At 37.8% G+C, this 16,874-nt stretch overlaps 1 protein-coding gene across 12 annotated transcripts in view; it reads left to right on the top strand.

Moving 5' to 3' along the window:
• The window catches only part of LOC113660277 (ryanodine receptor 3), a 170,686-nt gene that overhangs the window by 1,251 nt on the left and 152,561 nt on the right, over nt 1–16,874 (top strand). The window lies entirely within an intron of this gene.

The raw sequence follows: 16,874 nt of genomic DNA, 5'->3' as shown, positions 1-16,874 counted from the left end.
TTTCCCATAACAACAACAACAAATAAATGCAGTTCTGCAGTTTATGCATCTAGTTGAAGTCTTTTCTTAGTGCAGAAAGGATCACCATTAAATAACAGATTATAGAAACATATGCCGGCTTGTTAAGGTAATATTAGCTGAGTACAGTCAATTATGATGTGAATTATTTGTGCACTGATTTTTTCACCTTGTTTGGCTTTCTTTCTTCACTGGTCTGACACTGAATATCAGTAGTGGTGCAGAATGATATTGGGGATGCTTTAGTGGTATTATATGGGAATAAAAACATTTTCCAATCCAATTCCTAATCTATTTTATGATATATATAGTATGATAACCAATATTCAACTCTGGACACAAATGACAATTAATGCAGTTTTTGTAGAACCGGTTACTGTGGAGATGATGATATTAATGGGCTGATCATTTTACATGCAAAATTCTGATATTGACAGCAGATAAAAATAAAAATCTGAAAAAATTATAGTCACCCATTGTTTACACTGTCAGATCTCTGCTTTGCGTAGCTCCTTCCGTTTCCCATATCAAAGGTCATAACTCTCCAGCGCAGCATAGCTTTGCATAACACAAGTGAAAAAATCTCTCTCCTCTGGTAACCATAGTGATGGCAATTCAATGTACACCTAATCCTTCACCTTTATATGCTTTAAATGCACAGAATACACTGGCAAAAAAAAAACAACAACAACCCCCTCCCCCCAAAAAACACATATGTATAAATGATCATAAACATCTTAAATAACTTGATAATAATAATCTTTGAGCCCCCAGTAAATCACCTCATCAGCCATATGACCTGTGCGGAATAAATATAATTAAAGCACTTCTACCGTTGATCCTAAAGAAAAACACTGAGAGATAGAATGCGAAGGATTCATTAGGAATGTAAAAACATGACTGAAGAAAAAAAAAATTGGATCGATAAATGTAATTTTTTTTTGATGCAGACTGCTGTGTTTTACTGTGTATGTGTTTGGGCGGGGTTAAAAAATTCTACTGCAAGCAGCCACTAGAGGGCGTCTGAGAAACCGAATTTGCTCTTTAATCTCGAACCGATCAGAACTCAGCCCTTGTTTAACAGATTTGCACAACAGTTTTCACAAATAAGCTGAATTTGCCTTTAATAGAAGCATGTCGTACATGTACACTATTGAATGTAATTCAGATTTTCTTGCAAAATTGACTCAAAATTGGCCTAGACAAGGATGAAGTCCAGTGCCACATTAAAGCTTTTCAGAATCCTGAATCCCGAATCCAGAAGAGGAAGAAACCTTGACTCAGGAATCAGACCCAACCTCATTTGGGTGAATCTGGCGAGTGTGATTTTTACATATACGGTCTGACAACTGTGTATTTATTAGGAGGTTGTTGTCCTCAAAGACCACATGTAGGAACACAACTGGATCTGGTAATAAGACTAAGTTTAACGTTTCACAACTCCTGGCTGTTTTTAAACCTCCTGAAATGCACAAAGGCAGGAAAACATAACACAAACAGAAAGAAAAACAGTTGACTGCTCAAAGTGATATGAGGCACGAGCTGTTCAGTTTCTCATCGGGTGTCTGTTGTTCAGCATCTCGCCGGTTTCATAACCCTGCGTTAAAAATGGTTCTAAAAAAGCTTCAATATTACCAATGTGAAACGTTCCTCTTTCTAGGGTTAAATGCAGTGTTATAATAAGACGACAATAACCAGGATCAGTGTGAAAAGCCATATTCTGATCCTTTATAATAAGCACAGTATTTCACTCAGTTTTGGACAATATAAATACTAATAAAAACTACTGTTGTCTATTAGTGGGCAATATTAAATATATAAAGTACATTTATTGCATTAATCATCCTTACGAAGCCACTTATGTGCACGGTCCGGATTTTTCTATAGCCTGGTTTTCTTAGCAATCCTAATCATCTGATAGCTTCAAAAGTTCATTTATAGTTATATTTATTCTTGTTAGTACCTCATTGGCACAGGAGTGTGTAAATACAGTGGATCTTCAATAATGAATGAATTTCACCAAAGAATAATCAAAATGTTAGTAGATGCATTCTGAATAATTAAAGATGCTCTGGATGCATGAGACAGTCAGATATCGCATTACCGATATCTCCAAATGATGTCTTTTTGATTCTATCAATACAACTGATGATGCTGCTACTGTGTATTGGCATTAGATGACTCAGCTGTCAGCCATCACACGGATATCCAATAAGATGGTGATATTGATGGTAGATGATAAAAGATTTCGGTGTCAAATATCTTTACAGAATTACGTTTACATTTTCAGCATTTGGCAGACACCCTTATCTAGTTTAATCTTTGATTGAGGGTTAAGGGTCTTGCTCCAGGGCTCACCACTGGCAGATTGGTGGGATTCAAACTCACAACCTTCCGATCAGTCGTCCTACACCTTAACCACAGAGTTACTATATCGCACATTGTTATGATATGCTCCAGAATTGTTATGATGTAATAGGTCAGTGGTACAGCGGGAACGTTGGCACAGCAGCAGTGACAGCTTAGTCTTTTGTCTTATTGAAAGCGAGGTCATGAGTTCATCTGCCATCAGCTGTTCAGGTTTAACCTTGGACTGCATTCTCGCAAATGAATAAATACAAAAACAGTCGGGGTTCTAAGTTTACATTTGAATGACAGAATCTGCAAAATGTTAATCATTTCATTTAAAATAAACATGGATCAGGGGGGCATGGTGGCTTAGTGGTTAGCACGTTCGCCTCACACCTTCAGGGTTGGGGGTTCGATTCCCGCCTCCGCCTTGTGTGTGTGGAGTTTGCATGTTCTCCCCGTGCCTCGGGGGTTTCCTCCGGGTACTCCGGTTTCCTCCCCCGGTCCAAAGACATGCACGGTAGGTTGATTGGCATCTCTGGAAAATTGTCCGTAGTGTGTGAGTGTGTGAGTGAATGAGAGTGTGTGTGTGCCCTGTGATGGGTTGGTACTCGGTCCAGGGTGTATCCTGCCTCGATGCCCAATGACGCCTGAGATAGGCCCAGGCTCCCCGTGACCTGAGAAGTTCGTATAAGCGGTAGAAAATGAATGAATGAATGAATAAACAAGGATCATAAAAATGAATTTAGTTTTTTATTTAGTCGCCCTGAATAAGCCAATTTATTTAATTGATGTATACATACAGTCTAAAAGACACAGAAATAACCAATCTTACAGAAATGCACTAGGTGAAAAGTTTACACACCCTTGATTAATACTCTTTGTTTTTACTTTCATGATCAACGATGGTTTTTAAGTTTTGTGAGTACTTTATTTTGTCCTGGGCTGTCAAACCTACTGCTTATTGTTCTTCAAAAAAGAAATCCTCCATTCATTGATTTTCCAGCATCTTTTTCATATTTGACCTCTTTCTAACAGAGGCTATATGATGTTGAGATCCATATTTTTACACTATGGACAGCTGAGGGAATCGTACAAAACTATTACAAAAGGTGCAGAACATTCACCGATGCTCAAAAAGGCAACAAAATACTGTACATTAAGAACCAGAGAGGTGTAAACTTTTGTTATTACTTTTGCTATTACTACTACTCTTTTACACTGTACAACTTTCTTCCCTCGCTCCCAGAGCACCGTTTTTAAAAACTGTTGCTTGTAGTTGATGTAGAAACTCGCTCGAGTCTGTTATGTATAAATAAATGTGTCCTAAGGCTACATACTTTTACAGAACAAGGCAATTTGAGTGACATGCTGTCAGAGTTACAGTAACACAATAAAAATAAATAAATAAAAGACGATTGTTTAACTGACTGCTTTATTCTATGGCTTTGTTCTACTCCTGGAAAGAGCACAGAAGCAGGTATATGCTTATACTGAAGATGTCAGATTCTTTGTAGCCTGGGATTAGGTGAAATAACAGAACTCAGTTCATTTGATTTATATAATATGATGAGATTAGCCAAAATTGGAATAAGATGCAGAGTCGATAATAATTAGTTTGTTTTTTTTATTGAGAAGTTAAAATGGGACACGGTGGCTTAGTGGCTCATTTGTCTTGTGCCTCTGAAGTTGAGGGTTGCCTTATTCATTCCAAAGACATGTGTTGTAGGCGCATTCGCATCAGTACAGTATACTGTCCATTGTGTGTGTGTGTGTGTGTGTGTGTGTGTGTGTGTGTATGTGTGTGTGTGTGTGTGTGTGTGTGACTGTTTTCTGTGATAAGAAGGCACCCTAGTATATAAACCAGGTTCTCTGTGACCCTGTGTATCATCAGCATTACAGAAAATGGATGGATGGTAATGGGAATGATATTTTTCTATATTTTTTGTGAACTGACCTGGAAGATAGTGAGTGCAAACCCAGGACCAAGCTGCCACTGCTGGGGCTTTGATAAAAAAACCTGACCCTCAAATACGCAGTTGAGTAAATGAGAAAAATACGAAGCCTGACAAAATGTGAATCTGTACCTACAACGAGGTTTGTACCTACAACACGTCCTACAAAACCAAACACTTCATGTCATGCTCCAGATGCTTTTGAATAACACATTATTTTTTGGCCAATGTTCAACCATCATGCAGGACAAGCGATTACATAACACAAGGTATTTAATTGAACGTGTCGCTGTAATTATCCTCTCTCCACCAACCAATGAACAGCGCGACCGAAATACAGGCTACATCCCGACTAGTGAGCATGCTACTGTCGCTATACCACTAACACAACATTATGGGTTTAAACAACTCGGATAGAAAAAAATCTGTAATTTCAGCTGGAAAGCACCAAATAATTCTTTTAATTTTAAAAGTTACAAAATTCTCCAACTGTTCTCTCAACTCCATATACCCAGGCACGCGCCGCAGATTTCTCTTAGGACAGCAATGAGAATACGGTTACAAGCAATCGATTTCGCTTAGGGTTTCATGATATTACATAATACATCAGCGTACACTTACTTTGGTTGGAGCAGCAACAGAGAATATAACACATATTTGAAGAAAACTCTGGGGAAAGACTAATGGTAATTTTTCAATTCGCATTACAAATTTTGATCTCACATCCCTAAGCATTGCTTGGAGGAGAGAGATACAAGTAGCAAAGCTGTGAGTAAAATGGTACAGCGGTACCATGACTATGTTTGAAAATACCAACTATAATATTTGTGTTTTAGATGTTGACCGAGTAATAAACACTACTTGTTTTATTTTTTTTTTGAAGCTGTACCTTCTATATAAGATTAATATTTAAATTGTGAATAACGACGATTGATTCAGGTTTGCTGTGGTCTGAATCTGAGGGTGTTCCTCTGCCACTTATGTGTGTTCAGTTCAATTCATTCAAATCCCAGTTTTATTTGTCTAGAGATTTTAGCAATGGACATTGTCTAAAGCAGCTTTACAGAACATACGTGATATAGTACAAAAAGTTTATTATACAAAGATTAATATTAGACTATGGGGGGCACGGTGGCTTAGTGGTTCGCACATTCGCCTCACACCTCCAGGGTTGGGGGTTTGATTCCCGCCTCCGCCTTGTGTGTGTGGAGTTTGCATGTTCTCCCCGTGCCTTGGGGGTTTCCTCCGGGTACTCCGGTTTCCTCCCCCAGTCCAAAGACATGCATGGTAGGTTGATTGGCATCTCTGGAAAATTGCCCGTAGTGTGTGAGTGAATGAGAGTGTGTGTGTGCCCTGCGATGGGTTGGCACTCCGTCCAGGGTGTATCCTGCCTCGATGCCCGATGACGCCTGAGATAGGCACAGGCTCACCGTGACCTGAGAAGTTCGTATAAACGGTAGAAAATGAATGAATGAATGAATGAATGAATGAGTAATATTAGACTTATATTTAAATGTGTTTGTATTTATCCCCAATGAGCAAGCCTGATGTGACTGAGGCGAAGAAACCTTGAGAGGAACCAGGCTCAAAAGCGAAACCATCCTCATATGGGTGGCACCGGAGGGCGTGATTCTAAATTATTATAAAACACCAGAGATTAGGAGTTTGTTGTCTTTATAGACCATATATAGTTGACATTTCCTCTTTGAATGTCTGAAATCTTTATGAAGCGGAATACAACTGGAGTTGGTACTGTACATTTCTAGATGCCTCAGGAGCTTCAGCATGGAAACTGCTGATGCTGTCATAGGCTAAAAAACATGTGCAGGTTACTTTACTGCCTGAACAAGTGCGAAACCAAGTACGAGTTCACATTTATGTTAATCATGGCACACAACCACTGCAAACCAAACTTACACCACTTCCTACAGGTTGTCTAAGGTTGACAGAGACAAGCTTATATATTTTTTTCTCCAGCTGGTTGCTCACATGGCCAGCTAGGGGAGTAATGGGGATTGCAGTTGACTAAAAAAGCCTGATTACTGGGCCATATTCCAGATGTCTTTATTGAATTTCTTGAAATCCAATAACAGTTTTAATCTGATTAAGATGTCACTTGGTACTGTTTACATGTCCACTTTAATAAACCGATAACTACTCAAAATCAAATTTGGACTAAAATGAACGAAACAGATTATTATTAAGCTTGTAAATGTACTTGTTGATAAGCATCGTGTAATCTGCACTTTATTTACTTTCTTTGTGTCAGCAACACAGGTAGAAGTGTGTGTGTGTGTGTGTGTGTGTGTGTGTGTGTGTGTGTGTGTGTGTGTGTGTGTGTGTGTGTGTGTCCAAAGGCTCAGAACTGTTGAACAGATCCGTTCACACTCAGCTGGCTATTGTTTCCTGGGGTGGGATAATCTGGTAGCTCTGATATTTGAAGAGCAGATGGCTGACCTCAAATCAAAGAGGAAAACACGTTTTCTGAAAGGCTTCATTCTTAGTTTTAAACTTTTCCAAAGCAAAAGGAAAAAAAAAAAAAGCAAAACAATTCTATTCCTCTTACTGACTTTGCTAGAAATCGCCAATTAACTAGGTCATATTTTTTTTGTATCAACACCAATGGTGACTTTCAACACAAGGCAAGGTGGAGCATGAGCCCACTGGCAGAAAACAGAAGGTAGTTGACACAGAAATAAATGATTCTTGTACTAAATCGTATGTACTGTATGTCTGGCCTAATCATCCAGCCTCAGTAGAGTAATTAGGATCCGTGTGCTGTGGTTTACTGCATGATGATCCCAGAACATAATCTTTAAGCAGGCAGAGATCATCACAGTAATGGGATCAAAAATAAAATCCCAAAATAGTGGTCAAAGAGTCTGTAACACCTATTCCGTTGATAATAGTTTAAATGTTACAATAAATGAAAGGACTCAGCCAAGTCAGGACCACACCAAGAATCCCACAGTTTACAATAAAGCAATATACACCCCCAAAGTACAGTCTTTGGTTTGCTTTATCCTATAAACGTCTTCTTATTTGCGTAATCTTTGTAAAGCAATAAACATCCATGGTCACCAAGGTGTAGGATAAATACCTAAACTATTAAATCCACCATGCTCTGAACATAAACTACGATTGAGCCGAGAACTATTAAGTTCCTCAACCAGGGTACAAAGGCCCAAACCACCATGAGGTAAGCTGCTCCAAAGGAGATAGAGACTTACTTCCTGCCTGACTCCTTCTTTGTTACCTTAAAGGCAGGGTCTCCGATTTTTAAGAAATGCTTCAGAAAACTGAGTCGGGCCGATTAATAAACAAAAATCAAAACAAAAATCAAAACAAACGTGTAGCCAATGAGCAGAAAGGGGCGGGGCTTGTCAATATGTGCGGAGAGAATGTTCAGTGCGCATGTGTGACATTAGCAGAAAGCGGTTTTAACATTGACATGGAGGATGAAACAAAGAAAGAAAGCGAAGAAATGCTTACGATAAGGCAAGAAGTAGGACGTGTTAATATAGGATCAGCTTTCTAGCGCTGGAGAGAACTGAAGGAGCAGAAAGTTGGCAGCATATTCACAGATTGGAGATTTCCGAGTCAATAACTCCTGAGCTAAATGCCGTTACTACACAAATAACACCTCTTTTCTATCGTAGTAATGTAGAGAGGCAGCTACAACCGCGTTTTGTGTAGTAACAGCGTTTAGCTCAGGAGATATTTACTCTGGAAATTCAACTTTACTTAAGACGCCGAGGTGCTTTTTTCCTTCTCGATAGGTGAGTAACGTTGGTTTTGCTTTGTTACACAGAACTAATATATGCCTTTGTCCTTTGCATGATTATGCTTGTGTGTCATTTTTGCTTGCTTGTTTATCTGCAATCGTATTGTTCTTCCCTTCAGCTATGATAAAGACACATTTCTTTCCATTAGTTGCCTGGGTTACGTATGTATGTGTGGGCGGAGCTGACGATACAGGGGTGGGACCCGTTTGTGTTAGGGGCGTGTTTGTTTTGGTGATTTTATATGTCAACATTGGCTTTCAAAAATCAGAGACCCTACTTTTAATAGTGGTTTTCTGTATCACCTGGACAGATCGACCCCTACAGTACTTCTCTGTTGGTAATTACATACTGTAGCTGCATTAAGAGTACTCCTGGTACACGAGTAACAGGGAAACTGTTACAAGTCCATAGCAACAAAGCCATGGCAAACATACCTTCAAGACAGCTTTATACAACTCGAGAACAAGATTTCATATCTAACCAGTTCATAACATGTATGTTAAGAAACTAAACTACAAAATAGCCCTGAAACAGGAAATGAGGCAATGACAAGAATTCAGGAGCTGGTGATCATTTCCATGAGGTTTACACTCCACTCATGCACCCAGTATAGCTGATTTGGGCTGTAATGCTCGTTTAAATAGAACTGATTTGTGTGATGCATGTCACACAGAAAGACATCAATATATTCTAGCAAAAGTTTAGATCCACACCACTTCATTTACAGACATATATCAAAATGCACGCTGCCTCGTTAGACCACTTTTACTGCGGCACGAGCCCCAGTAAAGCCTTCCATGATAAATCATTGTCAGATGAGGTAGATTACAGTAGATACATTTAAAAACACTTCTCACTGTTCTCCTCCTTCCTTCACGTTGCCTCATGGAAACCTCAACTTGCAGTCAGATGCTAATTCATAATACTACGTTGTAGCTGAGGACTGATGAGAGGAAAGTACAGTACCTCTAACCGCTACCGCTAACATGCTTTAATGAGTGGTGTCTCTGCCTCTAATGGCGTCTTAATGAGTAGAATGTGAATTTGTATGCAGTCGAATGAGGACATCCTGTATTTCAGATCTAATTGACTCGGAATGGGTTCGATCGATAACTTTGATAGCTTGTGATCAATAACATTAACTGCGAAAAGAATCTTTCTTAATTTGGCATTTTTCCAGAAACAATGTGATTTTGTCATCATCAGTGAAAGGTTTTTAAAGTGATTTGTTCATTTAGGGGGTTAGTTTGTGCACTAGATAGATAGATAGATAGATAGATAGATAGATAGATAGATAGATAGATAGATAGATAGATAGATAGATAGATAGATAGATAGATAGATAGATAGATAGATAGATAGATAGATAGATAGATAGATAGATAGATAGATAGATAGATAGATAGACATTTTTTATATAACTAAAACATTACAACAAACATTTTTTTAAATTGAAATTTTGACAAATTTTAAATGATCATTATCAAACATTTGGAATTATCATTTTATTATTTTTTTTCCATAAAAAAAACAACCAAACAGAAGAAAAACAAAACATTAAAATCAACCTTTTTATTTTTTTTTTTCTTTTTGTTTGGGTGTTCTTTTTTATTTACGCACTTCACAGTTATAGTTTCTCACAAACAGTACTTTGTCCTGCAAACACAGCACACAAAAACCCTATTATCGAATTTGACTCCATTAAATAGGAGATTGACAGATGAGGCTCATGTGGAACTAAGCCAGAATGTACAGCTTTAGACTGTGTGTCGTAATGATCTATTGATCGGCTGCTAAATGAAATGCTTCATTTCAGAATGAAAACATGCTTGTATAATACAGTATGTACAACACCTTCTATGTCACGGATGTGCTGAAAACACCTACTTTATAAGATATTTTGCATTGACTGGATTACTGCATTCTTCAACCTTCTGTATTAATATATGGTAAAACAGTCATGAGCAGGATTAACGATTAGAACATTGGACATGTTTAGGGGTTTGATTCATGCCTCCACCCGGCGCTTGTATGTTCTCTCTGGTACATTTGTAGCTTTTGTTTCAGAACCTGGTGAAATTTCTCTCATAGTTCATTTCATGTAGTTGTACATGAACGCATTAATCACACACTGATCTGCATTAAACAGATTGAAGCCACCTCGGCTTGATTTCGAACGGACGCTGAAGCTACTCTCTTGAGGTGAAAAAGCAAGCTGACCCAACGTACCAACGAATCAATACCAACAGCGATGCATGATGGAAACTAGTATATTTGGTTAGCTAACGGTGGGCAACATAAATCGTGAGTTAAAATGTCTGATAGATCTTAGGTGATGACGAATTTTGTGGGTAAGCACATCATAACTCTAACATATAAAGCAATGGTGTGCTGATAAAACCGTGAACCTGACTGTCCATCTTGATGGATGACTCTTAGACATTGCTATGAATGGCCAGGGTTTCCCCCCCTGCCTTGTGCCTGAGTTCCCCTGGGATAGACTCCAGATTCCACGTGACCCATGTGTAGGACAAACGATACAGAAAACGGATGGTTGAAAATAGACATGGTTGCGGTATTTGTTACATCACACCGTGTGCTTTCAGCTTAATATTAAACAACAACATTAAACAACAATAGAATTAAACCCCCATCTGCTTTGTCTCATCTAAGTGAAGGGGTCTATATATTTGCATTCATTCAAGTGAATAAGCTTTAACACCTAGGCTAACCTCATCTCCTCATCTCCTCACTCACCTCATGTGGAAGGTGAAAATTAGTAGGTCGATACAGCAAAAGCAATACCCCAGTTTGCAAGATATTTCCCTGGACCAACATACAGCAGTTTCGTACATAGTGTTATTAATTCTTTTTTCAAAAAGTGGCCCTCTTTCATACTGTTCATGAATGCTATTGAATAAAATCCTGACAACATTTTTGTTCTCTCTGAAAGTAGCTCGTTCTGCTCTCTGGAAACAGTATTTACCACAGAGTTTGAAATTTTATTGCACGTTATTTGTTACATATATTAGGTTCCTTTATTAAAGTACAACTCTTTAGCTCAACAACTCTCTGCTTCAGCTCTCAGGTAGTTCGAAAGATTCTTTGCCATAGCGTAGTAGGTAAAACTTACTTCAGTATATTCAGGATGCTCAATTTGCTCAGTATTTAATGCTCTTAACACTTCAGCAGTCACCATGAATATCCACATGGATGATACACGAAATTCTAATTTGATATATGATACAATAGCGTAGCGTCGTGATGCGATTTTGACTTCAGAAGATAATCGTTACCTCGTTGTGTTCCTTGCACTGATTTCAGCATTTCTAAACCATAACCACATTAACACATTGAATTGTTGGCCACGCAGCAAAATACATTTCTTATTCAAAAAAAACACATTTTCTTCTTTTTCTTTGCTTGATTTGAACTGATCTGACTACTGAAATCCTTTTTGCCTGTCTCAGTGGAAAATGACTGGGAGCAGAATATGGCAGAAGTCCGTGGTGTTTGATGTTCTACCTTAATAATCTAAAGAACAATTCCTAACATTCAAGTTTCAGTCATTGCACAGTGGATCATTTCAGTTTGATATGAAAAACTCCGAGTTAAATCTCAAATGATGATCAAGCTTAGTTCATTTTAAAACCTGTAGCACTACTTGACTCTATAATGAACAGTTACACAAAAGTAATGATTTATATTCATCCTATCGGGTGATGATGGGTTTCCCTTTGAGTTTGGTTCCATTTTAATGCAGGTATGCAGGTTTCTTCTGCATATCGTTTCAAGGACTTTATCCTTGTCATCAATTGCTTAATAGATATAAATTAAAATATACAGTACAGACAGAAAAGTTTGGACACACCTTCTCATTCAAAGAGTTTTCTTTATTTTCATGACTATGAAAATTGTAGATTCACACTGAAGGCATCAAAACAATGAATTAACACATGTGGAATTATATACTTTACGTACATAACAAAAAAGTGTGAAACAACTGAAAATATGTCATATTCTAGGTTCTTCAATGTAGCCACCTTTTGCTTTGATTACTGCTTTGCACACTTTTGGCATTCTCCTGATGAGCTTCAAGAGGTCGTCACCTGAAATGGTCTTCCAACAGTCTTGAAGGAGTTCCCAGAGATGCTTAGCACTTGTTGGCCCTTTTGCCTTCACCCTGCGGTCCAGCTCACCCCAAAACATCACTCTCCTTCATGGACAAATAACCCTTACACAGCCTGGAGGTGTGTTTGGGGTCATTGTCCTGTTGAAAAGGTGGTGTGTCCAAACTTTTGGAAGGTGTGTCCAAACTTTTGGATTGTACTGTATAATCCTGAATTTCTATTAATGCCAATTTATAAGAGTGCAGTATAATTAGAATTGAATCGAATTGACATAGCGTGAGCATGAGGTTCAAAACTAACTGATGACTGGCTTCATGTGTCTCGGAGGATGCACGCGGTACCTTTCACCTTAACCTTGGTAATTATTTGGTTTTTATAAAAAGGTTCCTGTGTGCAAAAGAAGCGATTAATTTAGTCATTTCAGTTTCATACAATGAGACTTAAGATTAAAACTGTAATGCTGCTCATTGTGAAGTTCCTGTAAACACACTTAGCCCTACCGGACTTTATGATATGCATATAGTATGGAAGAGTAATGATTTATAATCACACAGTCCGGTGTCACCCACACGAGGAAGGGATCCCTTTTGGTAGTTTTTCCTTGCTTCATTCTCTAGTGGTTTGCACATTAGAGATGTACAGTATGTATATTTACTTTTCAAATTAAGGACGTGATCTTGGACTTGAATTCTGTAAAACTCTACAGTGTATAAACATGTCAGACCACACATTCAAAAACACTGTACACAATTATGTCTCTAGAGCACTATTTTATGATAAGGTATAAATATATTTTTTTCTCTTTAAGTGAATTTGAAGCTGTAATAATAATGAAGATGGTGATGAGGATGAGGATGTTAATGATGACGATCTTTATCTCCTAGCTTTAGTCAGCATGTATCTTGCATAAATAAGTCTGCTGTAATTAGTTGCTTCTTTTTACATGAAATGCGACTAATGTCAGTATTTTCCATTATCCCCATCAGCCGTTTTTTTTTTTCTCACGCTTGACATTTTACAACAGCCCAGTTACCACAGAAACGTTGCTGCAGTATTCTGGTGCTGTTTGACCTGCTGTGCATTATATCTCCCTCCTACGTAGACATCCCCATCACACCAGGAATAGGCAGGAAGTGCACAGTTATGGTCTCAACTAATTTCTCTTAAGTTTAGACACTTGAAATATTGTCAAAAATCTGCCTATGTTATACTAAATCATTGATGATGCAGTAAATATCTTTGGTAGATCTTTGCTCTCATCTTTTATGCAATTAAACTCTCATCGCTTTTCTCATAAAAGATTCACGCCACTTTAACCACCTCTCTTTCACAAGCTCCACCTAAAAGATATTTGGGGGTTTTATTAGGTGCCTGGTGCTGCAGAGGCAATGATGTGTGGGATAAAACAATGTGTTGTTCAGCTAGCACAGCAGCAGCTGGAAGGGAGGTGGAACTGCTGAGCTGTGTGTGTGTGTGTGTGTGTGTGTGTGTGTGTGTGTGTGTGTGTGTGTGTGTGTGTGTGTGTGTGTGTGTGTGTGTGTGTGTGTGTGTGTGTGTGTGTGTGTGGGCTTATTTTCAACAAATGTCCACATGAGGACAGGAATATTTGACAGTTTTGAACTTCTGGGGGAAGTTATACTGTATGGGAAAGCTTTTCTTATATACTGCTTTCCTGGGGAAAAAACAACTGACACTTTATTGTGTACTACGATTAAAGTTTTGTTACAATTTATTTTAGATTTGAGGTTTATTTATGGCCCATGAAGGTCCTCACAAAAATGTTGTAAGTAACAATAAAAAGAAATAAATTTCTGTCTATTTATTGATTAATTGTATTGGACAAAATGCCTTCAAGATCATGACACCTATCTGGTATACAGCGTATTTTAAAATCTCTGGTCTTCAGTAAACACTTAATCCTCACTAGCATTATGGTGGATCTTGAGCTTAACACAATTAACACACTTTGGATAAAGCACCATCACACAGTACAGGTCAACGTAGAGTAGCTAATGGTTTTTCACTGGAAAACAAACAGATACTTAAGAGAACCTTCAAAACTTCTATTCATTTCAATTTTTTTTGTATAGTTTCCCAATGGGAATTGTTGCAAAGCACCTTTACACAAATATAAGAAGTTCACCATTTAAAATATACATTTTAAATACAGTATGTCCCTAATGAGAAAACTGGAGGTAACAGTGTGAAAATTCACTGGAATAATATAAGGAAGAAACCAGAAACTTTTCTCAGCAACCAGACTCAAATGGATCATTAAAAGGTACTCAAAATGTACACTGAGCTATAATGTACTGTACAAGCAGATTAAATGTAAATTGAAATATGTTTTTAAAAAGAATTTTTAGTCTTACTCTGTTCCCGTCATTTGGGGATGACCACTTAATTATCTAGTTGATGTAACATATCATATAACAATCATTTCAGATGTGATATTCTCTTTTTCAGACGTTAATAATATGATTTTTGTAATTAAGATCACTATCAAATATGAGAACTGGATTTGTGACCTAGCTTTTGGAAATGTTCTTTACTACCTGTAACCTCTGGCTTGCCTTGTTTTACAGCAGTAAATTATTATTATAGTTACAACTTTCTGTCATGTAAACAGCCTTTAATAACTCTAAGAATCTAAGAAACAGTATATAACATGCAGGGTCACCACCGACACAGACACCCAAGGCACCCAGAAAAGTAGGTGAGAAAAAAGCATTATTAACATTAGGTTTATAAATAGATTACACACGTATATGAGAATTTGTGTCTTACTGTGACAGACATATGATATATGAAGGCAAACTAATTAAGAGCCAAACACTGGACAGGTGAACACAGTCCGTAACAGACCAATGACAAGTCTGGAGCAAAACCAGAACAAATAGCTGTAATATAACATTTAAAAGCACTTGTAGAAGGAATAACAAGCCCCAGGCCTGGTCATTGTGCCACATGCTAACAGCAGGACTTGGTCACACATTTAAAGGTAGGGTCTCTGAATTTTGAAAGCCAATGTCGACATATAAAAACACCAAAACAAACACACCCCTAACCCAAATGGGTATTGATAGCTCCGCCCACACATACATACGTAACCCAGGCAACTAATGGAAAGAAATGTGTCTTTATCATAGCTGAAGGGAAGAACAATACGATTGCTGATAAACAAACAAGAAAAAATGACACACAAGCATAATCATGCAAAGGACAAAGGCATATATTAGTTCTGTGTAACAAAGCAAAACCAACGTTACTCACCTATCGAGAAGGAAAAAAGTGCCTCGGCGTCTTAAGTAAAGTCGGCCACATATTCACAGATTGGAGTTTCTGTTACTACACAAAACGTGGTTGTAGCTGCCTCTCTACATTACTACAATAGAAAAGAGGTGTTATTTGTGTAGTAACAGCGTTTAGCTCAGGAGTTATTGACTCGGAAAACTCCAATCTGTGAATATGCGGCGAAATTCCTGCTCCTTCAGTTCTCTCCAGCGCTGGAAAGCTGATGCTATATTAACACGTCCTACTTCTTGCCTTATCGTAAGCATTTCTTCGCTTTATTTGTTTTTATCCTCCATGTCAATGTTAAAACCTCCTCTTTCTGCTCATTGGCTGGTAGGTGTTTCCTTATCGCGTACTTGTTATATCGTCGTGTTTATGTGAGTGATGCTACCTGTCTCATGTTTCCCGGCATTGCACCTGTTCCTTGTGGATTTTAATTAGATGCCCTATATGTGTCTGGTCCATTGTCATTGTGTTTGTGAGTCATTATCGATGTTAACTGGAATGTTTATGGTGTTGAAGATTTCCAAATAAACCATGTAAAGCTATGTCTAGGTTTTATATTTATAGAAAGTTTGTGTTAGTCTAATGTAAATAAATTGTGTTAGTCACCTTCCCTGCGTTTTTGTCTATTTGCTACAGTGGACGGCTGATGCTCCAGTCCGCGAATGTTACGGCTGTGTGATGAAATATATGTTATAATGTTTGTTCAGTGATCCAAGCTCATTATTTCTTATTAATAGCAGTAATTGTATGGCTGAAAGCTGCAGAAAAGGCCCCATATTTTGTCACTTTAATATGTGTGGGCCCTTGATAAGTCGATGCATACTCGAAAAAAAGAATCGTGGGTTATATTTTTGATTGTCAGTCAGTCCATGGACTAATGGCTTCAAGACAAGATTCATTGTACTAATAAACATTTGAAATAACAATGAGCCATTTTGAAACATCTTGTGAGAATAATGTCTTTTATTTATGTAAGGAAAGGTTGCATGGTTATTGCATGGTTATTGCATGGTAGTAGCACACTCACAGCTTAAACAAGACACATCTATACAGTGAGAAATAAACAAGTCAACAGTGTGGTCAATTTTGCTAGTGGGGTCCAGCACATACTGTACTGTGCAAGATATTCAAAGCGTAATCGAATTTCTTGTGATGTAAGATGTGTCAAATCCCAGCTTATTGTGTAACCTGTGAGGAATATTTTATTTAGTATATTTACTTATAACTATCTGGGAAGATGGCATAATGGTATTTGACATTAATAAACAGAAATTTTGAGGCTTATTTGCATTTTTTCTTTTGAAAAAAAAAAAAAAAACTGGGTTTGCTGGAACATT

Source organism: Tachysurus fulvidraco, chromosome 12 (assembly GCF_022655615.1).
Source record: "Tachysurus fulvidraco isolate hzauxx_2018 chromosome 12, HZAU_PFXX_2.0, whole genome shotgun sequence".
NCBI classification, from domain to species: Eukaryota; Metazoa; Chordata; class Actinopteri; order Siluriformes; family Bagridae; genus Tachysurus; species Tachysurus fulvidraco.
The sequence above is the reverse complement of the archived record's forward strand: the minus strand, read 5'-3'. Positions and strand labels throughout refer to the sequence as shown.